General features: G+C 39.7%; 1 protein-coding gene across 3 annotated transcripts in view; it reads left to right on the top strand.

Annotated features, from left to right (window-relative positions):
• The first annotated feature begins 22,430 nt into the window (after positions 1-22,430).
• The window catches only part of aco1 (aconitase 1, soluble), a 134,103-nt gene continuing 130,461 nt past the window's right edge, over positions 22,431-26,072 (top strand). For 2 of the 3 annotated variants that reach the window (XR_011353040.1, XM_069922881.1), the window contains exon 1: positions 22,431-22,556. The gene's annotated coding sequence lies outside the window, so the exon portion shown is untranslated. Of the gene's footprint in view, positions 22,557-22,679; positions 22,869-26,072 lie in introns of those variants that run through there. The other variant, XM_069922883.1, reaches the window with a different exon arrangement.

The raw sequence follows: 26,072 nt of genomic DNA on the forward strand, positions 1-26,072 counted from the left end.
AAATGCCCCTGTTTTGTAAGGTTGGTCTCCTATAAAAACACTATATCCATCTATATATTTTTTAGGTGGGCCAAGACACTTTTTCTCTTAATTAATCCATTTATCCCATTTACATTAAAACTCATGAATTTTATTGACTTATCCATTATCCCCAGACCACTCCATTATATGATTCCCCTTCCTTCTCATCCCCTGATACTTAACCTCCATCCCAGTTCTCCTCTGTGGATCCTTTGCGCAGGTGACTGTGTTCCACACAAGAACTAAACAAATTAATAAAACTAACACCCACAATTCAGAACAAAACAAAAAACACCCCAGAAGCCCCCTCCTCTTTTACCCCTCCTAGTTTAACTTTACCCCCCAGCTCCAATAATCCAAGCTATTGGTGCCAATCCCCTCTGCCATTTTGAGATGTGTCCAATGCTCCCATCTCTCTCCCTTTCTTTGAGCTCCCCATATTCATTCTTACTTCTAATATACATTCATCTTTAAATCTTAACATTATGAAAAAAAATCCCCCTTTGTATTCATCCCAATTATAATATTTACAGTCCATCTTTCCCCTGATTCCCTCTTTCCCCTTATTTATATTTATATTTAATCCTGAAGCGATGGCAGAGTCCTTACAAAGTCCATTGGCTCCCTTCATTCCTTAAAAAATTTTCTTTCTTCTTCTGCCCTTACTATCTTAAGCGTTGCCAGGTGAAGGAGGGTAAACTTGATTCCTTTTTGTTAAAGGCTCTTTTTAATTTCCTCCATATATCAATCAAATTAAATTATTTCATCAAAAATAATTTTTTAACCATCTTCATTCTGGGCATCACCTTATCAGATTTATCAACTAAAGGATCCAAACAAAAATTAAAATCACTCACTATCATAATTTGATCATGAAAATATGATAAATTAAGTAAAAACTCCTGAAAAAACATCTTATCATCCATATTTGGTGCATAAATAATCACCAAAATCTAAGATACAGAATAAATTTTACAATTTACTAACAAAACTCTCCCTATGGACTCATATAGTGATTCCAAAATAAATGGCAAATTCTTATGAACTAAAATTGCCACCTCTAGCTTTAGAATTAAATGAAGAATAGAAAACTTCACCCACCCAGTCTCTTTTTAACTTCTGATGTTCAATTTCAGTTAAATGAGTTTCTTGCAAAAATCCAATATCAACTTTTAGTTTCTTAATATAAGTTAACACTCTCATGTTTAATCAGATTATTGAGCCCATTCACATTAAATGTAGCAAATTTTAAATTAGCCATTTAATTTCATAAAGATCTCAATCTGTGCAGCAGGGTCTCCATCCACATAGAAATTATAAAATTAATCCAAATCTCCTCAAAAGAATGAAAGAAAAAGAAATAAGACAAAAACATACCCAAAACTATATATATATATATATATAAAACCCTCTTCCCCCTTCCCTCCTTAAGATACTATTCCCCTTTACAACACAGGTAGTGGCCTAAGCCACTAAGTGAACAATGGTGTCGGTTGAGCTACAATAAGAAATAACAAGAATATATAAACAAAAAGTTCAGATATGATAAGCTTCTTCCAAGTCTATATTAATTTGTTCATCATCAATCAAGATCTCTTCAGAATTACTTGATTCCTTTTTTTGCATCTCCTCCAGTTGATTTTTCTGTATTTTCTTCTTTTTCTCCTTCTGGACACCATTACCATTTTTCTTAACAACTCCATGCAATTTTTGCACTTGAGAGGACGAAGACCGACCTTTTTAAAAATCGGACAAAGAATGAGCAAAAGTCATTGCATCACCATCATCTTCAAAAAAACTGAGATTCATATTCTCTATACAAAACTTTTAAAACAACAGGGAATTAAAAGCAAATTTGTAACCCTTCTGTCGGAGGATTGTTTTTGCCGAATTAAATTTTTTGCATCTTTTAATAATATTTTGACTAAGATCCACATAAAAAAGACTCTTCTGTTCTTAACCATCAATGGGCCTCCATGTTGCCATGCACTTTGAATTGCCAATCTTAAAATCAGTTCTCTATCCTCACACTGTAAACACCTGATCAAAACAGATCAAGGTGGTTAACCAGCCAGAGGTTTCCTTCTGAATGCTCTATTGGCACTACCCAGTTCCAATCCATTTAGAAATAAATCTGAACCTAAGACATCAGATATCTATTTTTGAAAAAAAAATTACTAGTTCAGAGCCTTCAAAATCTTCTGGCAAACCCATTGTCTTCGCATTATTCCTCTGGCTCTGATTCTCCAATGAGTCAATTTTCTTCAGTAAATCACTTTTCTCTATCCTCCATCCTCTCTTTTTCCTATCTCTGACATGACCATTTATAAAAGTATAAAACTTTTGTTGACACTGATCAACATCACAAACACAATCCTTCATCTTATCTTCCATCTTCTTAACCTTCTCTTGTACTTTCTCCACAACTTTTGCATATTTTGCAACATCACCTTTAACAGTTGCCACATCCTCCATCACATTTGAAAGTTTATTATTAACAGATGTAAAACCCAAAGAAATCTGTTGAGATGTTTAGGTAAATGCCTACCCTGAGCTGCAACAGGTTTTTCTTGCATTTCTTCTTATTCACTAAATTGAAGTTCTTCTGAATTTGACTCTTGAAATTCTTCCATTGCTCCTGCTCCCAGTTCCTCTGCTTCCCACCACTGTTACTTTTTTACTGCCCCACCCTCCTTGGGTCTTAGACCAATCCTCCATTGAGCCAGACTCACTGGACCAGCGAGCACCAGCACCCCGGGAGAAAAATACTAGGAATTGTACGCATGCACACAGAAGGCACCAGCGTTATTCTTGGAGCAGCCGGCTGTCGTTGCTAGGAGTGAGGAGGAATATTGCCAAGTCACTTTGATTAGGCTCTAAGGTAGGCCTTTACCTCTTCCAAGCTCAACGATTGCTTTAAAATCTTTTTTTTTTCCATTATTTGAGCCCTAGCCTTTTTCATAGTTATTTCAAGTTGTTCCAATAATACACTATTAAAATTTATATATCTATATATTTAAAAGGGCATTTCAAAATGGGTTTTTCACAAATCTCTCTTCTACACCATCAGGCCGCGCCCCTGACATTTTCTACTCTCATCCATTTTTCAAATTCCTTTTTAATTTTAAAAGATCTCTTTTAAAACTTAAATGATACTGTATAGCACCAGCTGCATAGTAAAATTCTCAAACATGTCCAAAGAGCCCAACTCATGCTTTAGGTAATCTAATCAATGAATCTAGTGAATTTAAGGGAGGTTCTCAATAGCTGGCATTGATGAGATGCTACCTAACCCTAAATTGCCATGTTTTATGCTTAAACAGACACAGTCTACAACAAAGGACAGCCACTCTATTGTAGCACTAGCAATACGGCTTCAAAGCCAACACTGTCTGTAAGGAGTTTGTATGTTCTCAACTGTGTGGGCTTCCTCCCCATGCTCTGGTTTCCTTCAAAAATGTATAGGGTTGCTGAGGAGTCACGTGATGGAGTAGTGGCCGGTCAGGGAATTCCAGCCCTCTCCCGAAAAGGTTAAAAAAAACACACAAAGCACAAAGGTACAAGATTAAAATTTATAATAAAGTAAAAATAAAGGTGAAAAGAAAATGGCAGCGAAGAGAGAAAAGTCGAAAACAACGGGAAGAAAAGAGGAAGAAAGAATGTCGGAAGAAGAAGGTGAAGGCCTTACCTGTCCGAAGAGGCCCGCTAAGGAGAGAGAAGCCCGCTCCCTCAGGTCAGTAGAAGTCCCGGGCTCGGGACTACAAAAATGGCTCACAGAGCCGAGTAAAAGTGCGCAACCGCGCATGCGCGAGGCACATGAAAAAAAACACACTGACGGGAGGGGGGAACAGCTGCGGAGTCAATCTCCACAGCTGAGAGAGACACCTGCAGCACACCAGCAGGTGCAGAACACAGACAATAATGACAACAAGAAAGAAGAGGGTAAAAAGAAAACAAGGAAACAACAGATGGTTAACCCAGAGGAAGAAGAAGAAGAAGGAGAACAGAAAGAAATGGAAGAAGAAGAGAAAGGCAAGACAATGGATGTATCTTTTATTAAAGAATATATGGAATCAGTGAAAGAATGGCAATTACTCGAATTTAATGAGATAAAAAGAAGAATTAAGAATGCAGAAGAAAAAATGAATAAAATAGAAATGGTCATGTCAGAGATAGGAAAAAGAGTGGAAAATATGGAAGAACGAGAAATAATTGTAGAAATGGAAGTAGAGGACTTAAAAGAGAAATTAGAAGAATCTAATAAAAAAGTTAAAGAGGCACATGAGCTGTTAGCTCAGAAGATAGATATAATAGAAAACTATAATAGAAGAAATAATATAAAGATAGTGGGCCTTAAGGAAGATGAAGAAGGCAAGAATATGAGAGAATTTATAAAAGATTGGATCCCCAGGGTCCTAGGAAGACCAGAATTACAGGAAGAAATGGAAATAGAGACGGCACATAGAACTTTAGCCCCGAAACCACAACCGCAGCAAAAACCAAGATCCATTTTAGTAAAATTCTTAAGATATACAACAAGAGAAAATATATTGGAGAAAGCAATGAAGAAAGTAAGAAAAGAAAAAAAGGCACTGGAATATAAAGGTCAAAAATTTTTTTTCTATCCAGACATAAGTTTTGAACTCCTGAAGAAGAGGAAGGAGTTCAATACAGCAAAAACGATCTTATGGAAAAAAGGATATAAATTTATGTTAAAGTACCCAGCGGTACTTAAAATAGTTATTCCAGGCAACAAAACAGACTATTCTCGGATCCAGAGGAAGCAAGGAAATTTTCAGAACAACTACAAAACAAGCAGAGAGATGAAGACATGTAATGAGAGTAAAAATGACCACGAACTATATGTATGTGTGAAAAGGGGTATATGTGTGTGTGTATATATATATATATATATATATATAGTGTGTATACATGAATGTATCCATATTTAGAGGAAAATATATAGAGTATAGACAAGAATTAATAAGGGAGGGAAAGGAATAGAGGGAATAAGGAGGGAATTAAAAGAGTGACCTTTGTTACATATGAAAATTGAAATCTTTTCTGGGGGGGGGTTGGGTGGGGAGGAGTTACGGTCACTGCAAAATCAGTTGACGTTTGCGAGTGAATTCGCAAATCCAAATGGAGAGGGGAGATGTGGTTGCCCGACAAGGGATAAAGGGCAACTCAGGAGGGGGAGGGGAGAATGGGGTTAAAGAAGTTTTAAATAGGAGAATAAGGAAAATGTTTGATGTTTTAGAAATGTAGTCTTATAAAGTGTTCAAAACAAGAAAGCAGAAATGGATAAGAAGGAAAGGTGATGATGGAGAAACAGAAAGGGAAGATAAACAAAGTATGAAATGGCTACGCTGAACAATATGACTTTAAATATTAACAGAATACATAACCAAATTAAAAGGAAGAAACTGCTAAATTTACTGAAAAAAGAAAAAATTGATATAGCATTTGTGCAAGAAACACATTTAACTGAATTGGAGCACAAGAAATTAAAGAGAGATTGGGTAGGACATGTAACAGCAGTGTCATATAATTCAAAAGCAAGAGGAGTAGCTATATTAATTAGTAAAAATGTGCCAATTAAAATAGAAGAGGAAATAATAGATCCAGCAGGGAGATATGTAATGATAAAATGTCAGATATATTCGGAGTTTTGGAATCTACTCAATGTATATTCACCTAACGAAGAAAATCAAAAGTTTATGCAAGATATTTTTTTGAAGATAGCAGATACGCAAGGGAACATATTAATAGGAGGGGATTTCAACCTTCATTTGGATTCAAATATGGACAAAACTGGGAAAAAAATTAACAGAAAGAACAAAGTAACCAAATTTATAATGCAACATTTGGATATATGGAGGAATCAACACCCAAATGAAAAGGAATATTCATATTACTCGGGTAGACATAAAACATACTCAAGAATAGACCTATTTTTGTTATCAGCTCGTATGCAAGATAGAGTAAAAAAAAACAGAATATAAAGCTAGAATATTATCGGACCATTCACCCTTGATATTGACAATAGAGTTAGAGGACATCCCTCCAAGAATGTATAGATGGAGATTAAACTCCATGCTACTTAAAAGGCAGCATTTTAGAGAATTAATTGAAGGACAAATTAAAATGTATTTTGAAATAAATACAGAATCAGTGAAAGATAAGTTTATACTATGGGATGCAATGAAAGCGTTCATTAGAGGGCAAATATGTAACCAAGATGAAGAAGGACTACAATCAGGAAACAGAGCAGTTGGAAAGGGAAATAATAAATATAGAAAAAGAATTAGCAATGAAGGAAGATACAACTAAAAGAAGAGAATTGGCAGATAAAAAAATAAAACATGAAACACTACAAACATATAAGGTGGAGAAGAACATAATGAAGACAAAACAGAAATATTATGAACTAGGGGAAAAATTCTAGCATGGCAGCTTAAGACAGAACAAGCTAAGAAAATGGTATTGGCATCAAGGAAAAAAGACAAACAAATCACATATAATCCAACGGAGATCAAGGAAAACTTTAGAGAATTCTATGAACAATTATACCAAACTGAAAACGAAAGGAAAGAAGGGAAAATAGATGAATTTTTAACTAAAATTGAACTACCAAAATTACAAATAGAGGAACAAAATAAATTAACAGAACCATTTGAAATAGTAGAAATACAAGAGATAATAAAAAAATTACCAAATAATAAAACACCAGGAGAGGATGGATTCCCAATAGAATTCTATAAAACATTTAAAGATTTATTAATTCCTCCCCTCCTGGAAGTTACCAACCAGATTGATAAAACACAAAGCTTACCAGATTCATGTTCTTTCTTCTTTGGCTTGGCTTCGCGGACGAAGATTTATGGAGGGGGTAAAAAGTCCACGTCAGCCGCAGGCTCGTTTGTGGCTGACAAGTCCGATGCGGGACAGGCAGACATGGTTGCAGCGGTTGCAGGGGAAAATTGGTTGGTTGGGGTTGGGTGTTGGGTTTTTCCTCCTTTGCCTTTTGTCAGTGAGGTGGGCTCTGCGGTCTTCTTCAAAGGAGGTTGCTGCCCTCCAAACTGTGAGGAGCCAAGATGCACGGTTTGAGGCGTTATCAGCCCACTGGTGGTGGTCAATGTGGCAGGCACCAAGAGATTTCTTTAGGCAGTCCTTGTACCTTTTCTTTGGTGCACCTCTGTCACGGTGGCCAGTGGAGAGCTCGCCATATAACACGATCTTGGGAAGGCGATGGTCCTCCATTTTGGAGACGTGACCCATCCAGCGCAGCTGGATCTTCAGCAGCGTGGACTCGATGCTGTCGACCTCTGCCATCTCGAGCACCTCGACGCTAGGGATGAAAGCGCTCCAATGGATGTTGAGGATGGAGCGGAGACAACGCTGGTGGAAGCGTTCTAGGATTCATGTAAAACAGTAATAATTACAGTAATACTAAAGCAAGGGAAAGATCCACTCGCACCAGCGTCATAAACACCAATATCATTACTTAACACAGATTATAAGATAATAGCTAAACTATTAGCAAACAGATTAGCCGACTATGTACCTAAAATGGTAAATCTAGACCAAACTGGATTTATTAAAAAAAGACGCACAACAGACAATATTTGTAAATTTATTAACTTAATTCATGCAGTAGATGGGAGTAAAGCGCCAACAGTAGCAGTTGCTTTAGACGCAGAGAAGGCCTTTGACAGAGTAAAATGGAATTATTTATTCAAAGTATTGCAAAAATTCAGTTTACCAGAGAAGTATATTAATTGGATTAAAGCATTATATAAGGGGCCATTGGCGAAAGTGACAGTAAATGGATATATATCAAAGCAATTTAACTTAAGCAGGTCAACACGGCAGGGATGCCCACTATCACCCTTATTGTTCGCGTTAGCTATAGAACCACTAGCAGAATTGATAAGAACAGAAAATAATATAAAAGGGATAAAAATAAAAGACAAGGAATATAAAATCAGTTTATTTGTGGATGATGTTATAGTATACTTAACAGAACCAGAACTATCAATAAAAGAATTATATAAGAAATTGAAGGAATATGGAGAAGTGTCGGGTTACAAGATTAACATAAATAAAAGTGAAGCAATGCCAATGAATAATGCGGATTTCTCAAAATTTAAGAAGGAATCACCATTCAGATGGCAAATGCAAGCAATAAGATACCTAGGTATGCAAATAAATAAAAATCTCGGCCATCTATATAAACTCAATTATTATCCACTAATGAAAAAATTACAGGACGATTTAGAGCATTGGAAAGATTTACTATTAACACTAATAGGAAGGATAAACTGTATTAAAATGAACATTTTCCCAAGGATATTATACCTATTTCAGGCATTGCCAATACACTTGACAGAGAAATTCTTCAAGGAGTTAAAGAAAATAATAAGGAAATTTTTATGGAAAGGGGAAAACCGAGGATAGCACTAGATAAATTAACAGAATGGTATAAACAAGGAGGCTTACAACTGCCAAACTTTAAAAATTATTATAGAGCTGCACAATTAAGATACCTGTCAGATTTTTATCAAACAAGGGAAAAGCCAGATTGGACTAGATTAGAATTAGATAAAATAGGGGAAAAGATACCTGAACACATATTATATAAATGGGATGAAAAATTGGTACAACATAGGAGTTCTCCAGTATTACATCATCTATTCAATATTTGGAAAAAGATTCATGTAGAAAGGAATAAAACAAATTACCAATTACCAAAACTAATATTGACGCAAAATAAGTTACTCCCTTTTACAATAGATAACCTTTCCTTTAGAGAATGGGAGAAAAAAGGGATCAAAAGAATAGAAAATTGTTTTTCAGGAAATAGATTATTATCCTTTGAACAAATGAAAGATAAATACAATATAACTCAAGATACAGTGCTGGCATATTACCAATTGAGATCCTACTTGAAGGACAAATTAGGAAGCAGTCTGAGGTTACCAGAGGGAAGTAACTTTGAATATGTGATTACAGATACAATGATAATCAAATGATTTATAACAAATATGTATAAACTGCAAGAAAAGGAGAATGAGGAAACAAATGGTAAAACTAAACAAAAATGGGAACAAGATTTAAATATAAAGATAAAAAAGGAAACATGGGAGAAGTTATGTTCTGGAACGATGAGAAATACAATAAATATGAGGTTATGTATGATACAATATAACTGGATACACAGGCTATACATTACACCTCAAAAGTTAAATAAATGGGACCCAACAGTATCTGACAGATGTTTTCGATGTAAAAAAGAAATGGGAACAACAATTCATGCAATCTGGACATGTGAGAAAGTAGAAAAATTTTGGGAAGATCTAAACCAAATATTAAATAAAATTACAGAAAACAATATACCAAAAAATCCAGAGATCTTCCTCCTAAGAAACATAAAAAACAAAGAATTTGGAATTGATTTGGATGGTGCACAAAAAAGATTTGTTAAGATAGCTCTAGCCGTAGCAAAAAAATATATTATGTCAACCTGGAAATTGGAAGATAATTTGAAAATACAACAATGGTATATAGAAATGAATAAATGAATTCCATTAGAAAAAATAACATATAGTTTAAGAAATAATATTGAAATATTTGAACAAATATGGGAGCCTTACATGAAACACAATAGAGAAAACCTACCAGGGACATTCACTACCTAAATTAACGAAAGGAGAAGGAAATGAAAAGAATTGACTCAGTGGAATTTCTTGTTTATTTTTATTGAATGACAACATTGTTTGACTGGTTTAATGTATCTTAGATTTTGTACTTTAAATGGATGGGGGGGAGATAGGGAGGGTGGGATGGGAGGAGGGAGTGGGGGGAGAAAATGGCACTGTATATATTTGAAAAGGAAAATGTATGTATCATGGTCAATGTGGTTTATGGTGCGAAAAATAAAAAAAATTTAAAAAAAATGTATAGGGTTGGTAGGTTAATTGGGTGGCACGGGTTTCAATGGCTAAAATTGCCTTGTCCCATGTTGCAAATAAATTTGAATTTAAAAACAAATTTCCATCCCTGGTAAAATACTTAAATTGAAGGTTGTCAAGAATCTAAAAATGATTCAGAAAATTTTCTGACATTTTAGCCACTTTTAAAATGAAACCATTTAAAAGTCTGCCTGTCTGTCTGTCTGTCTGTCTGTCTGTCTGTCTAACCATATTTATTGATGCAAACTGTGAATAGTGCATTTTCATTTATTAATTCTGCAAACCTGAAAATTTAGAGAGGGCTCTCTGTTTTTTGAACTCAACTCACTATAACCATAGCATGTATGCCATAAAAAATTTGTTCAGAAGAATATGATTCTTTCATAGCCAATCAATGAGTCACATTATCAGCCCACATTGCCTGAGCTTTGCCAGGATTAGTGGAATGCTGAACTTAATATCATGAGATCCCAATAGCCTTTTCCTGAATGAATGATCTGGCCGCCCGGACTATGGCCAAGGTAATTAAGGTACCTTCACTGATGCACATATTTAGCCAGACAATGAAGATCATTATGTACAACCTCAGCTGCATGAAGGAGCCAAGTGTTGAAGTTCTTCTCCCTGCTCTAAAAGGGAGCAGAACAAAATAAATTATTTGTGAACTGCCTTCAATTTAGTTAAAATGTTTGGTTAAAAGTTATATTTTATTTAGAAGAGGTAATAATAGTATTCACAACATGAGGATGAACCCTAAGGTTTTTTTTTTTCCACATGGGGGTTCATTCTTATCAATGGAAAAAATGATGGAACAAAGAAATAAAGGAAAGGTTGACAGATCAAGTGAAACACAAAACTGCAGATGCTGTGACTGTAAAAATACAAAAGTGCTGGAGTAACTCAGTAGGTCACATAGTGTCCATTGGCAGTAGAGTTATGTATCCAAAATTTCAGGCCTTAATCCTTATTCAAACCAACCAACTTTTATATGGGAAGTATCTTTCTTGAACTCAGTACGTTAACCATTTCAACATGAATTTTAACGTTATAAAGTAACAACCAATTTGCACAAAACAGCCACAGTGTTATATCAATGTGTTTCTCCAGTTCTTTTTGTCTACTGCAGGTTGCCTTTTGCTTTCCATTATGCTGCACGACCTACTGAGTTTCTCCAGCACTTATTGTGTCCTTTGTTAATCAGAATGAGCAAAGTAAAATCTTGAAAAAACACACTAATGCTGGAGAAACTCAGCAGGTCAAACAGTGCCTTTATGTAGCAAAGATGAAGATACATCACCAACATTTCGGGCCTGAGCCCTTCATCAAGGTGTGGGGGAACAGGAGAGATGTCTGAATAAAAGGGGAAAAGGGGGGGTGGTGAGGATGGGAGATGATAGGTGGACGGGGGGGTGGGGGGGGGAGTGTAGGCTGGGTGAAGAGAGAAAGGTTCAAGATCTCATTCAGAATAATGAGCATTTTGAACATTGCTTATAAAATGGATGTAGATGAACAGCAGAGAGAGTATTGCAAAATGAGGGATATAACGTTGGAAGAACAGGAAGTATAAAATGGAATAACAGGAATATTAGCAGCAGCTGTTATTTGAAAGAAAGTTTGCTGAAGCTATAATCTCAAATGTTAAAATTAGTTTTAAAACCTGAAGGCTGTCAAGTAACCTAACTGAAATTTGAGGTGATCTTTTTGAAGCTTGCTTCAAACCTCATTTGTATAAATGTAGAATTTGAAGATAGGGTTGGAGGGGGATGGAATGTTAAAAATGACAGGGACCAGTAGACTCAAATGACAGGGTCTCAGATGAAGACATTGCAGGTAACTTGCGCAGCTGGCTAAACTTCAATAAAATAGAGCCTTGGTTATCAGCTCATTTAAAGAGTTTGGGGAGTCGAAACCAATTGGGGTGGGGGGAAGTATTCAAAGAATTATTCTGTCAGGTAAAAACATTGTTTTTTGGGGGTTCATGTGTACAATTTTTTTCCATAAAACACATAAAAACCTCCCAAATATTTTGATGCTTTGAAATATGAAATGTTTTAATGAAATGGAACTGTGACACAAACAAATCAAATTTAAATAAATAGCTGATGATAAGAACCTGTAAGTGTTTTTTGTCATGCATGTTATGTAATCTCATATTCTTTGGTTTCCAATCTGCACGAACTGTGTTTAGTATCCTGGCTAACTGCCAAGGACAATGACTCATTATAACCCTTTTTAAAAATGGTTTGCAGGCATTTTACTTTTGAAGTTGATGGCATTGTATCTCTTTTAGTGCCAGCTGGAGTACAGTTGTTAGGACCTTTGAGTTGGAAGATTAAAGATTCAAAAGCAGACAAAGAATTGCTGGAGTGACTTATCTGGTCAGACAGCATTCAAGGGTAGAAATGGGCAGTCACCATTTCAAGTAAAAACCCTTTTATCAAGGTTAAGATAGAATGGCTGAAATTACATATATGAGGGGGGAAAGAAGCTGGGGAAGGTGATAGAATAAAGCACAGAAGGTGTGGGAGATGGAGAGACAGGTGGAGAAAGAAACCATAAGGAAGGGGTTTTGGAAAGGAAAGGAGAGCAGGAGAGTGAGAGAGAGAGAGAGAGAGAGAGAAGCTAATTACAGGAGTAAGTAAAGAATCGGATGGAAGTAGGGGTTACCTAAAATTAGAAAAATCCATCTTCATACTGTGACAGAGAAAATAGAAATGTTTTTGGGAGCTAAATTGGGAAATATTTGTTAGAGTAGGTTACATACAAATACTTTAAAACAGATCTTATTTGAAATACTGGATGCTAATGTCTGCTAATGCTAGACATATCGGCATCACAGCTTTTGCAAGAGCTTTGAAGAGTGCTGAAGAGACCACAAATGGATTGTTATTTACAAAAGGCAACAGATGAAAGATCTTGTTGGAGCCGCCTTCTGTCTGGAGATGTTCTAAGAGGGGCATGTGGTTGTGCAAGCAGAGTGGGTCAAACAGGCTTTGTCTCAGAGGGAGAGAGAGAGAGAGAGAGAGAGAGAGAGACACACACACACACACACACACACACACACACACACACACACACACACACACACACACGCACACACACAACACACAGATAACTTCCACAGAGTTACAGCCAGCAGAAGTAGCTGGGACTGGAACAGGTCAAGCTGGCAAGCTTGTGGAAAGCTATTTGGAAGATGGCCTGGTCAAAGCCCTTGTGGTTCATGCAAGAGGAGGATGTCATGATAATGAATATGTATGAGATGTACCGGAAGTCACGTGGTATGAGAGAGAGATAAGAGCACAACCAGGAGAACAAAGGAAACTGGAAAATAAAGACACTGAGAAGTTTACCTGATAAAACTTGTGTTTAATGTTTTATTAACTTCACATTTCGGGCCACAAATGTGACATTGGTGACGAGGATGAAAGAAGCTTGAAGAAAATTAAAGACTAAACAAGATTACAGAGGATTACAGACAACTTCAAGGTGATAAGAATTTTCTCTTTGTCTCAGTACTTTTGGGGCTGGAATATTTCCTCATGGCTGGGGCAGACGGTGACTTTCTAACACATAGTGGAATTGCTCATTTTGACCCGACTGGTGATGTAAGCACTGTAAGTGTGAAGTGGAAGGCATGGCTGGAAGAATTTGAATCCGACGCCAACAGTCGTGGCCTATTTCTAGATACCGGTACAGTTGAACAAAAAGCGCACAGGAGGGCGTTACTTCTTTTCACTGCTGGACCCACAGTTCGGGAAACATTTAAGACACTTTTGAATACTGGAAGAAAGGATGAGTACCGGAAAGCGGTAGATGCATTAAATGCACACTATGTAGTGACACCGAATGCTACATTTCAACGCCATTTGTTTCGGAGAAGGAAACAAGAAGATGGCCAGACAATTGCTCAGTACATGACGAGACTACGCCAGCTAGCTGTTGGATGCAATTACATGCCAGCTGATTTGGACAACCAATTATTGGATCAAGTCGTACAGCACTGCAGATCAGATAAACTCAGAAGACGTCTACTGGAAAGAGGGAGTGAGTTGGAACTCACCGATGCTTTAACCATTGCTGCTGCATTAGAGACTGTTGAAGGGCAATTTCATACCATGACCCTGAAAGACAACTCAAGCCAGCAAATTAAGAGGCTCTCACATCGCCATAACCAGCCAAGATATACGTCGACACAGGACGTGGAGTGTTATCGATGTGGAAACCGAGGTCACTTTGGAAAAGACCCATATTGCTCGGCCAAAGGCAAAGTTTGCAGAAAGTGTGGAGGTAAGGACCACTTTGCAAAGAAGTGCAAAATCAAATCCAATGCAGTCCAGAAGAGGAAGAGTACAACTTCCAAAGGCAAAGCCTGGGGGAAAGGAAAGTATCCTGGAAAGAAAGATACCATTTGCCAGATAGACGGTGATGATGATGATACCCAGGAGGAACAGAGTTGTTACCAATTTACGTTGAATGAAGTACATCATGAGAAGGTCCCAGTGATCATTGGTGGAGTGACAGTGCAGGTCATTGTAGACTCAGGCAGTGACAGTAATGTGATTGATCGACATTTATGGGAGAAGTTGAAAAGGAAAAAGATCATCTGTACCTCAAAGAAGTGTTCCAAGAAACTGTATCCATACACAGCAAGCAAGCCATTGCAGACCATTGGATGTTTTACTGCAACTGATGAAGCTGGAGATAAGTACACCGAAGCAGAGTTTATGGTCATAGAAGAGAGGGGAGAACCATTGCTGAGTAGAAGCACAGCACAAGACCTGGCAATACTTCATATTGGAGCTTGTGTCAATTCAATTCAGTCATACGAGGATATGAAGCAAGAATTCCCCGCAGTCTTCCAAGGAGTAGGAAAGCTGAAAGGTCGACAATTGAAGCTAGCGGTAGATGAAACGGTCAAACCTAAGGCACAACCAATGCGCCGAACTCCGTTTGGACTTCGTGGGAAAGTCGAAGCCAACATTAAAGAATTGATCGAACAAGACATTATTGAACCGGTGGAACATTTGACGCAATGGGTCAGCCCAGTAGTGATTGTGCCCAAACCAAAGGGTGACATAAGACTATGTGTTGACATGAAAATGGCCAATGAAGCTATAATTAGAGAACAACACCCTATACCAACAGTGGAGGAAATATTTCAAGAACTAACTACCAGCAAGGTATTCTCAAAAATTGATCTGAAATGGGGCTATCATCAATTAGAGCTGGATTCAGGTTCCCGAGATGTAACTACATTTGTGACTCACTGTGGATTGTATCGTTACAAGAGACTATCATTTGGAATTAATGCAGCTTCGGAGATCTACCAGTATGAAATCCATCGAGTGATGCAAGGCATTCCTGGAGTTGCCAACATTTCTGACGACATCATAGTCCATGCACCAACGAAGGAAGAGCATGACAAACGGTTGAGGCGTGTACTATCTAGACTACAGGAGGCAGGCCTTACCGTGAATGGAAACAAGTGCCAGTTCGGTGTGTCAGAAATGGACTTCATGGGACACAGACTTACACGGGAAGGACTAAACCCTGCAGAGGCCCAGGTGAAAGCTATTGCAGAGGCACGTGCACCTCAGAACGCAACAGAGGTGAGGAGTTTCCTGGGATTGGTCAATTTTTGTGCAAAGTTCATTCCTAATTTCGCTACAGTGGCAGAACCACTAAGGAAACTAACCAGGAAAGGTGTACCATTTCATTTTGGATCTGAGCAGAAGAAAGCGTTCACAGCGCTGAAGAAAAGCCTGACAGATGCAAAAACTCTTGGATATTACGATCCGGCGGCATCAACCAAAGTCATAGCGGATGCCAGCCCGATTGGTTTAGGAGCCGTGTTGGTCCAGATGCATGATGGAGGACCAAGAATCATTGCTTATGCCAGCAGATCGTTATCAGATGTGGAAAGAAGATACTCTCAGACAGAGAAAGAAGCACTCGGACTTGTATGGGCCTGTGAGAGGTTCCATGCATATTTATACGGCATTGAATTTGAACTCATCACAGATCATAAGCCATTAGAGGTGATCTATGCACCTAGATCCAAACCATGTGCCAGAATAGAGAGATGGGTACTCAGACTACAACCCTACAAATATAAAGTAATCCACATTGCAGGGAAAACAAACATTGCAGATCCGCTGTCCAGATTGGTGAAGGATGGATGTCCACATTCCAAGTCAGAATTGGGAACAGAAACAGAGAGCTTTGTACGCTTCGTAGCTATTCAGTCGACACCGAAAGCTGTGACTACGAAGGAAGTCAAGAGAGAATCCGAACGTGATCCAGAACTCAGGGAAGTAAGAGAATGCATACAGAGTGGACAATGGGACAAGTGTACTCAAAAGGCTTACATTCCCATTAGAGACGAACTTTGTTGCATCGGACAGTGTGTATTAAGAGGTTGCAGATTGGTGATACTGCAAAGATTGAGACCAAAGATCGTATCCTTAGTGCATGAAGGACACCTAGGTATTGTTGGTACCAAGCAAAACCTCAGGGCCAAGGTATGGTGGCCAGGTTGTGATAAAGACGCAGAGAAATTTGTTAAAACTTGTCATGAATGTCAAATCACAAGTAGGAGTAATCTGCCAGAACCGATCCGGAATACGCAACTTCCGACAGGACCATGGATCGACGTAGCTGTTGATTTTCTTGGACCTTTACCGACGGGTGAATCAATTATGGTAGTGATTGATTACTACAGCAGATACTATGAGTATGTGGTGTTGAAGTCCACAACCACTGAAAAAACAATACAAGCGTTAGCAGAGATATTCGCAAGATATGGATTACCTGTTACATTATACTCTGACAATGGTCCACAATTCATTTCAGAAACATTTGCGGAATACATGAGGACCATAGGTATGCACCATCATAAAGTAACTCCGAAATGGTCGCAAGCCAATGGAGAAGTAGAGAGACAAAATCAGTCCATTGAAAAACGATTGAGGATTGCACACGCAGAAGGACAAAATTGGCGAGAAGCATTTCTATCTTATGTGGCTGTCTATCGAGCAACGCCTCATGCAACCACTGGAAAAAGTCCTGCAGAAGCATTTTTTGGGAGAAAAATCCGCACAAAAATGCCAGAAATAAAGGAAATCCGAGACGACCAGGAGATGAGGGACCACGATGCTGAAAAGAAAAGTGCAGCAAAGCTGTACACAGATTCAAAACATGGAGCCAAGTACTCAGACATCATGCCAGGAGATAATATTCTAGTGAGGCATGAAACTGATGGTAAGCTAGACACACCTTATTACCATCAACCCTATACTGTCGTATCCAGAAGTGGCAGTATGGTGACAGTCAAGTCTCCGACTGGAGTCCTGTATAAGAGAAATATATCAGGTGTAAAAAGGTACTAGTCCAGAGATACATCGAGCGAAGAGGTTGAAAGGCCAATACGAGATGCTGAAACTGAGATACCTGATGATGTTCCAGAGGCAGTTACCAGCACTCCTGATGAAGTGACTAGAGTGCCAGAAACACCCGAAGCCGTGGCGAGCAGTATTTCCGACGCTGAGAGTGAACAACCGAGAAGCGACGACAATATCACAGGCAGGCCGAAACGAAACCGGAAAGTGCCCAAACGATACGAAGACTTTGTGCCATAGTTTTAATAAGAACTTTGGGACAGTATTTTAATCTTATATCATAAAGTGCATGTATGAGTGCAGTAGGAAGTAAATTTTATGTAGTTGAGTTATAGTATTACCATTAGTTACGATGTTTGTAGGTTTCCGAGGGATATTGGTAAGTGAAGGTAAAGTTTATTTCTGATTAAAGGAGGGATGTCATGATAATGAATATGTATGAGATGTACCGGAAGTCACGTGGTATGAGAGAGAGATAAGAGCACAAGCAGGAGAACAAAGGAAACTGGAAAATAAAGCCACTGAGAAGTTTACCTGATAAAACTTGTGTTTAATGTTTTATTAACTTCACATTTCGGGAAGTTTTCTTTTAATTTTCGCCGTCGCAGGTCATAATGGGACCAACGGATGGTTTGCTCGTCTTTTTTTGTTGCTAGCCTTGATAGTCGCTACTTTCCCTTGGGAAGTTGTTAGAGGCTGGTAACACTGTACGTTGACGATACTGTTCAATACCCATGAATAGTTTGCTTGAGATTACATGATAATCTCTCTAATTTGCCTTTGCCTCGGCGTTAAGCCAATGACACAAACTCAGTTGAGAGGACTAGCTGTCTAATGTTTCACTTGGAATAAATGTGATGACCTGAAAGAAAGAGGTTATCACCTGGAGAACCTTGACAGGGTTTTTTTAAAAATTAAAGTTTCAAATCCCGCCTGAAAAGCTATACAAAAATCTAATGCAATAGGTCAGTGTGATACTGTTTTTGGAGACACTGTTTTTCCCAGATAAAATTGTACTCTATTTGGTTTCTCATGAGGATACAAACAAAATTCCTTAAAACAATCTTGAAGAAGAGCATGGCAATTTCTATCACGTGTAATGACTTCAGGGGTTTCTACGAGGCTCTAAAGGCTGTGTACGGCCCCTCACCCCAAGTCCAAAGCCCGCTGCGCAGCTCAGACGGCAAAGTCCTCCTCAGCGACAAGATCTCCATCCTCAACCGATGGTCAGAACACTTCCAATCTCTTTTCAGTACCAACCGCTCAGTCCAAGATTCCGCCCTGCTCCAGCTCCCTCAACAGCCCCTAAGGCTAGAGCTGGATGAGGTTCCCACCCTGGATGAGACATATAAGGCAATCGAACAACTGAAAAGTGGCAAAGCAGCAGGTATGGATGGAATCCCCCCAGAAGTCTGGAAGGCTGGCGGCAAAACTCTGCATGCCAAACTGCATGAGTTTTTCAAGGATCCTGCCTCAGGATCTTCGTGATGCCACCATCATCACCCTGTACAAAAACAAAGGCGAGAAATCAGACTGCTCAAACTACAGGGGAATCACGTTGCTCTCCATTGCAGGCAAAATCTTCGCTAGGATTCTACTAAATAGAATAATACCTAGTGTCGCTGAGAATATTCTCCCAGAATCACAGTGCGGCTTTCGCGCAAACAGAGGAACCACTGACATGGTCTTTGCCCTCAGACAGCTCCAAGAAAAGTGCAGAGAACAAAACAAAGGACTCTACATCACCTTTGTTGACCTCACCAAAGCCTTCGACACCGTGAGCAGGAAAGGGCTTTGGCAAATACTAGAGCGCATCGGATGTCCCCCAAAGTTCCTCAACATGATTATCCAACTGCACGAAAACCAACAAGGTCGGGTCAGATACAGCAATGAGCTCTCTGAACCCTTCTCCATTAACAATGGCGTGAAGCAAGGCTGTGTTCTCGCACCAACCCTCTTTTCAATCTTCTTCAGCATGATGCTGAACCAAGCCATGAAAGACCCCAACAATGAAGACGCTGTTTACATCCGGTACCGCACGGATGGCAGTCTCTTCAATCTGAGGCGCCTGCAAGCTCACACCAAGACACAAGAGAAACTTGTCCGTGAACTACTCTTTGCAGATGATGCCGCTTTAGTTGCCCATTCAGAGCCAGCTCTTCAGCGCTTGACGTCCTGCTTTGCGGAAACTGCCAAAATGTTTGGCCTGGAAGTCAGCCTGAAGAAAACTGAGGTCCTCCATCAGCCAGCTCCCCACCATGACTACCAGCCCCCCCACATCTCCATCGGGCACACAAAACTCAAAACGGTCAACCAGTTTACCTATCTCGGCTGCACCATTTCATCAGATGCAAGGATCGACAATGAGATAGACAACAGACTCGCCAAGGCAAATAGCGCCTTTGGAAGACTACACAAAAGAGTCTGGAAAAACAACCAACTGAAAAACCTCACAAAGATAAGCGTATACAGAGCCGTTGTCATACCCACACTCCTGTTCGGCTCCGAATCATGGGTCCTCTACCGGCACCACCTACGGCTCCTAGAACGCTTCCACCAGCGTTGTCTCCGCTCCATCCTCAACATCCATTGGAGCGCTCACACCCCTAACGTCGAGGTACTCGAGATGGCAGAGGTCGACAGCATCGAGTCCACGCTGCTGAAGATCCAGCTGCGCTGGATGGGTCACGTCTCCAGAATGGAGGACCATCGCCTTCCCAAGATCGTATTATATGGCGAGCTCTCCACTGGCCACCGTGACAGAGGTGCACCAAAGAAAAGGTACAAGGACTGCCTAAAGAAATCTCTTGGTGCCTGCCACATTGACCACCGCCAGTGGGCTGATAACGCCTCAAACCGTGCATCTTGGCGCCTCACAGTTTGGCGGGCAGCAGCCTCCTTTGAAGAAGACCGCAGAGCCCACCTCACTGACAAAAGGCAAAGGAGGAAAAACCCAACACCCAACCCCAACCAACCAATTTTCCCTTGCAACCGCTGCAATCGTGTCTGCCTGTCCCGCATCGGACTGGTCAGCCACAAACGAGCCTGCAGCTGACGTGGACTTTTTACCCCCTCCATAAATCTTCGTCCGCGAAGCCAAGCCAAAGAATGACTTAAAATGAAAAATATGGTGACTAATTCTTGCACCTTTTGTTTTTACTTCAGATTTCCAAAATGTACCTTTGCTTGCTCTTCATTTAATAGGATTATCAGGTTACTACCGATAATATGCAATGTGTTGTCGATGTCTTAGAATCATTTGCCTTGGTTCTCCAAGAGAATTGATCTTTGTAGCTTGGTTGCTAAAATTGGAAGCCAATTCTATTTAAATAACTGAGCATTCCATCCAAAATAAAATAGTTGCTATCCCTTGTTGAAGCTCATTTGATGGTACCTTCGCCACGGGCAACAGTTTTGGATACCATTATCTATTTTCAGGATCTTTACAAAACCTAGACTGAGGTCATCAATTAGATTTTTTTTGGGGGTTGAGAATCTGCTCTCAAAGCTATTCCATAAAAATTCCCAACATTTCAAATGATATTTTCCCTTGTGTCTTGACCAGTATTTATTTCTCAGTCAAAACTATTAATGCATGTTAAATGTTAGTTATCATGTTGCTGTTTGTGGGTGCTTCCTGTGCACAAAATAGTTATGTTTCCACTTTCATAAAGTGACTGTACTCCAAAAATAGAGAGAAACATGAAAATTTGCAGACACATTGTTGTGTATGCACTCACACAATTAAGACTTGGAGACGTGATGCTTTCTCATCCTTTACTTCTATTAGACTAACATGGCTACTGATACACAGGTTATATATATATATGGAAGGGTGACATCATGGCACCCACTATACCCAACACTGATTGTAGTAAAATCACAAAAATGCAGGAGGAACTCAGCAGGTCTCACAGCATCCATAACTTTTCAGGCCTGAACCCTTCGCTTAAATGGAAAGGCCAAATGTCAAAAGATGTTAATTAGACAGCGGAGAGGAAAGGTGAGAATTAATCAGGAGAGGGGTGACTCTGTGAATGCAGAGCTGGAGCAAAGGAGTCAGAGGGAACAAAAGACAGATCGAGAAGACTGAGATAGAGGGGGAGAGGCCAGAGAAATAAGTTAATACAGGGGTGTCAAACTCAAATTCACAGAGGGCCAAAATTAAAAACTTGGACTAAGTCGTGAGCCAAACTAAATATTTATTGAAATTTTTCAACAACATCTGCATGTTTTCTCTTCTTTCAACATATATAATGTTAAACTTTTTCTTATTAAAATAAATGTTTAATAATAGTTTTGGATAAACTCTTTCCAGAAGAAGCATTAACAAATGAGAAATAAAATATTCAATAAATAATATTTCTCTATAGCCTTTAAGCTCCTTTTAAATGTTTTTTTTTTCACAAGCCAACAAGTCAAAAAAATAACAACTTGCTTCAATGACAAACAGGTTTGTCTTTTAAAATGATGAACATATAGTCTGCCTCCCACCTGTCTTGAAAGGTCCTGTTTTCTGTCTTTCGTTTGGCCATTTTTCGTAAGGGGTGAGTTAGGCGACAGGTCGCAGATGTTAATGAAAGTAAAGAGAGGAGGTGGGGGCGATTAGCGGGCTGACGCCAATGCATTTGCAAAGCATTCTGGGATTTGTAGTATTAGCTGTGCATGCGCTATACTGGCGCGGCGGCCAGCGGGCCAGCTCTAATACATATTTGATATGATCTTGCGGGCCAAATATAATTATATCACGGGCCAAATTTGGCCCGTGGGCCTGAGTTTGACATGTGTGGGTTAATACCATTTCGTTGAAGGGTGCCTAGACAGATTAAGAATACCATTAGCAAAAAGCATATTGAGATGTCCTAAAAGTTATGAGAAAGGGGCAAATAGAAATGCAATTCTCTCTCTAAGACAAAGCGGAAGCATTTAGCACCTCCATGGTCCCACTCCACGTGCTTGGCGGGGACGGGCACGTTCACCGGCCGGATTACGCGGTGACGTTGAAAATGGCCAAAGCACGCGCAGACGTCCGGGCATGTGGGGTTGGTGTAAGGGCGATGGGCACATGCGCGGAGGTGTGCTGACGGACGGTCACTGGTCGAGTGAGAATTCTGCTCTGAAGCTGCGGGAGAAAGAGTCAGTGATTCAATCTTTGCACAAGGTAATGGGAGCCAATATTAGGGCTGATTCTGACGACCAGCGTGGGAATATCACGTTTACTGTTGCCCCCCCCGCCCCCGTTGTTGCTGCGCCTTGAATGCGCGTGCGTGGTCCGTGCGGCTCGAGAGTGCAGGGGCTGAAAGTTGTGCAATGACCGAAATGAAAGGAAAAGGTGCAATTTCCGTGTAATGACACTGGTGCGGAAGGAAGGTATAGTTCCAAAAGTGTCAGGAGAGATTTCAGGGCACTACTGTGGCAACAGAACATGGAGAAGGCGCTGGGATCCCATTCAGTGGCAACGTCGTGACGGAAGGTGCAGAATCCTTAACATGACAGTCATGCTGGCAGGGTGCTGTGAAATGACTCCAACGCGAGCAGAACATGCAATGATTTCGGTGCAGGAGGCAGGTGTAGCTGCAGTCTGTTTAATGACCGATAGTGGGGTGGGGAGGGGGGGGGGGGAGGTGTGGATTATGTCCATTAACACCAATGCAGACGGCGAGGTGCAAGGTCCCATGTAATGACTGAAATGCGTGGAAAGTTGTTGCGCCTGATACGATGCAGGGCAAAGTTACAGGTCATTTTAAAATGACACCTCTATAGTAACAAAGTACAAGTTCCAATAAATGGAAGACGTAATTCATGTTCAATGACAGCATTGCGACTGGTACAGGGACCAGTTTGATGATGCTCAAAAATACTGTTGAATGACACCAGTGCAGGGTGGCAGTACATCATGGAATCGTATAATTATGAGGCACTAACTCCAAAGTGACAGGGACATTCTGTGGAATCACATTAATGCAGGGTTGATCCAAAGGGCCTTATTGTATATTGAATGTTTGTGATTCTGTGAAATTTGCTGACTTTTTCAATGCTGGGTAATAAAGGCTGAAGGTACATGATCCTTTCCATGGGCAAAAATGCAAGGAGAAAGTGTATTTTGTGCAGTGCGAGCAGGGCTGAAAAATTTAAAAAAAAACTGATGTTGAAAATAAGAAATGGGAAATTATGAATCAGTTAGCAGCACTGAAGGAAATCTAAGGGTTCTATGAAAACAACCATTTGGTTCGGGGGCTGGAGGAAAAACTTCAAACCTCAATGAAAAGCTGGCCGGGTGCTTTCTACTACATGTTGGTTTGATTCTGTGTCAGTCATATTGGCTTGCACATTCAATTTCTTTATCTGTTTGCTAAGTTTCTCAATATACATTAATCATTTTGTTTGGGATTGCATCACTGCAATGTAGTGATTTTTTTTTTGGTTTGGGGTATTGAAATCAATCAAATTTTAAATAATAAAATATTCTTAAAGGTTCCTGAGCTGCATTGATAAACCTGCAAAGTTTATTTATTGTTGGCTTGGGTGTTCTTTTAATAATTCAGAAGTGCAACAACAAAGTGTGATTTCCCTTTATTCCCTCGGTCAAAGTTTCAAAGTGAAGATGGGCATTGCACCACATTGAATTCCAATGCTTATGTAAACTGAACATTTTACTACCTAAGTAAAAACCAACCTTTCTAGTATTTTTCATTGTAAGATTTGTCCAGTTTATATTTGGAGTTAAAAATCCAACAATATTTTTATTCATAATGAACCAGACTTGATGTAGCTTCTATTCATTTTTCTTTCACATCAAGTTTGTTCAACTTTAAATGATCATTTGTCTGCATTGACACCTCGGTTGGAAAAAGAGAGGGAAATATGTAAATAGTGATAATACCTTTAGTGCTTGTGTCTGTTGGAATGTATTTAGAGTCAGGAGTAGTGCAGCTGCAGAGCTGCCGTCTCACAGCTCCAGCATCCCAAAATCATTAGTGATCTCTGGTGCATTCTGTGTGGAGTTTGCATGTTCTACTTTGTCCATGTGGATTCCTCTTGGGAATTTGGTTTTTTGCCACATCCTAACCATGTGGTTGGTAGATTAATGGGGTCTGTAAATGGCAGGTGAATTGGTGGGGTGATAGGTGCTGATATGCATGTAAGTGAGGAAAAAATGGGATTGATACTTGTTGGCCAGTTTGACTTTAGTGGACAAAAGCACTACTTTATGAAGACAAAAATTTGATTGTGTCCAACCTATCAGCATGCTCCCAACTCATCATTATATAGAATGCTCTGATTCAAAGTAGTGGCTCACCATCACCAATTTCTCAAGGAGAAATTTGCAGCAAGACCAGGACATGGGTGATGATTGGCCCGCAACATGGATAAAACACTGCCTTGTTGATTATTTTGAGTTGAGGGAAAAACCTCATGTAGCAGGGGAAACATGATGGCATAGATAGAAGACTGGCTAACAGGATAGGGATTTAAAAGAACTGAGGACTTCAGTGAGTCTGGCAGCAGCTGTAGAGGGAGGGGAATTGTCATAATTTCGGGTCAAGACCCTTCATCTAGATTGAAAGTGGAGGGGAGATAACCAGAATAAAGAGAGGAGGAGTGATATAATACCTGGCAAGCGATGGTTAGATCCAGATGAGGAGGGGTTGATTGGCAGATGGAGCCAGGTGGAGGAGAGAGGGGGGCAGAGATATAACAATGGAGGCAAAAGAGATAATAGTGACGAAGGATGGGAAATTATTAATGAAGATGATAAAGGGCTGCAAATTATGAAATGTGATGAGAATGGAAAGTGATCAATGGAACCAAATAAGAGGGGGATGGTGGGCAGATAGAACAGTGGGGTAAGTGGGTAGGGGAACCCAGTAATGTGAGTATGTGTGATGAGTAGATGTAGGGAGGGGAAAGAAGCTGGGTAACAGAGTGCAAGGTCTTGGGGGAAAAATGCGTGCATGAGAAGACCAGGGTAGATCAGAAGGGGAGAGAAAGGGACCGGGGAGACACAATGGTTGTGGATTACCTGTATTTGCAGAATTCAGTGTTCAGGTAAGAGCAGATCATGGGCTGGGCATTCCATCGTGAATGACTTGCCTCCTTATTCACCAATGTCTTCCATCATCCACAAAGTTCAATGCAAGTGTATGATGGCATACTCTCCAGTTACCCAGATGAGTGTGGTTCCAACAGCGCTCAAAAAGCAGTCCACATAATTGATACATCAGCCACCATCCCTTCACTACTGAAAGAGGATGAAAGATGGGCGAACTGAGGGCTATCGGCAACTGCACAGAAGGAGAGTGAGGTCTGGTGCAGATTAGCCATGATCATATGAAAATAAGGGCAGGTGCATTTTCATGGATCTGTGGGTTTTTAAAAAAAATTAACATCGCTATCATCTCATCAAAGAATCACAAACAAATAATTTCTGCTTGTGGACTTCCATGGAAGTAGAAATATTTCACTCTAACAAAAGAACAATAAGAAAGACATGCATTCTTTGGCATTTCACAATCCTGTCACAACAATGATATTTTGTATTGGGCAACAACAAGTGGCAGATAGGCTAACAATCTTATCCCTGGGAGCCAATCAGCAGAAAGTGTAATTGAAATAATTGAATCTTTCAATATGGTTTTTAGTTTCTTTGTTTTCTAATGATTTTGGATTGCATTTT

The sequence above is a fragment of the Narcine bancroftii genome, chromosome 1 (assembly GCF_036971445.1).
Source record: "Narcine bancroftii isolate sNarBan1 chromosome 1, sNarBan1.hap1, whole genome shotgun sequence".
NCBI classification, from domain to species: domain Eukaryota; kingdom Metazoa; phylum Chordata; class Chondrichthyes; order Torpediniformes; family Narcinidae; genus Narcine; species Narcine bancroftii.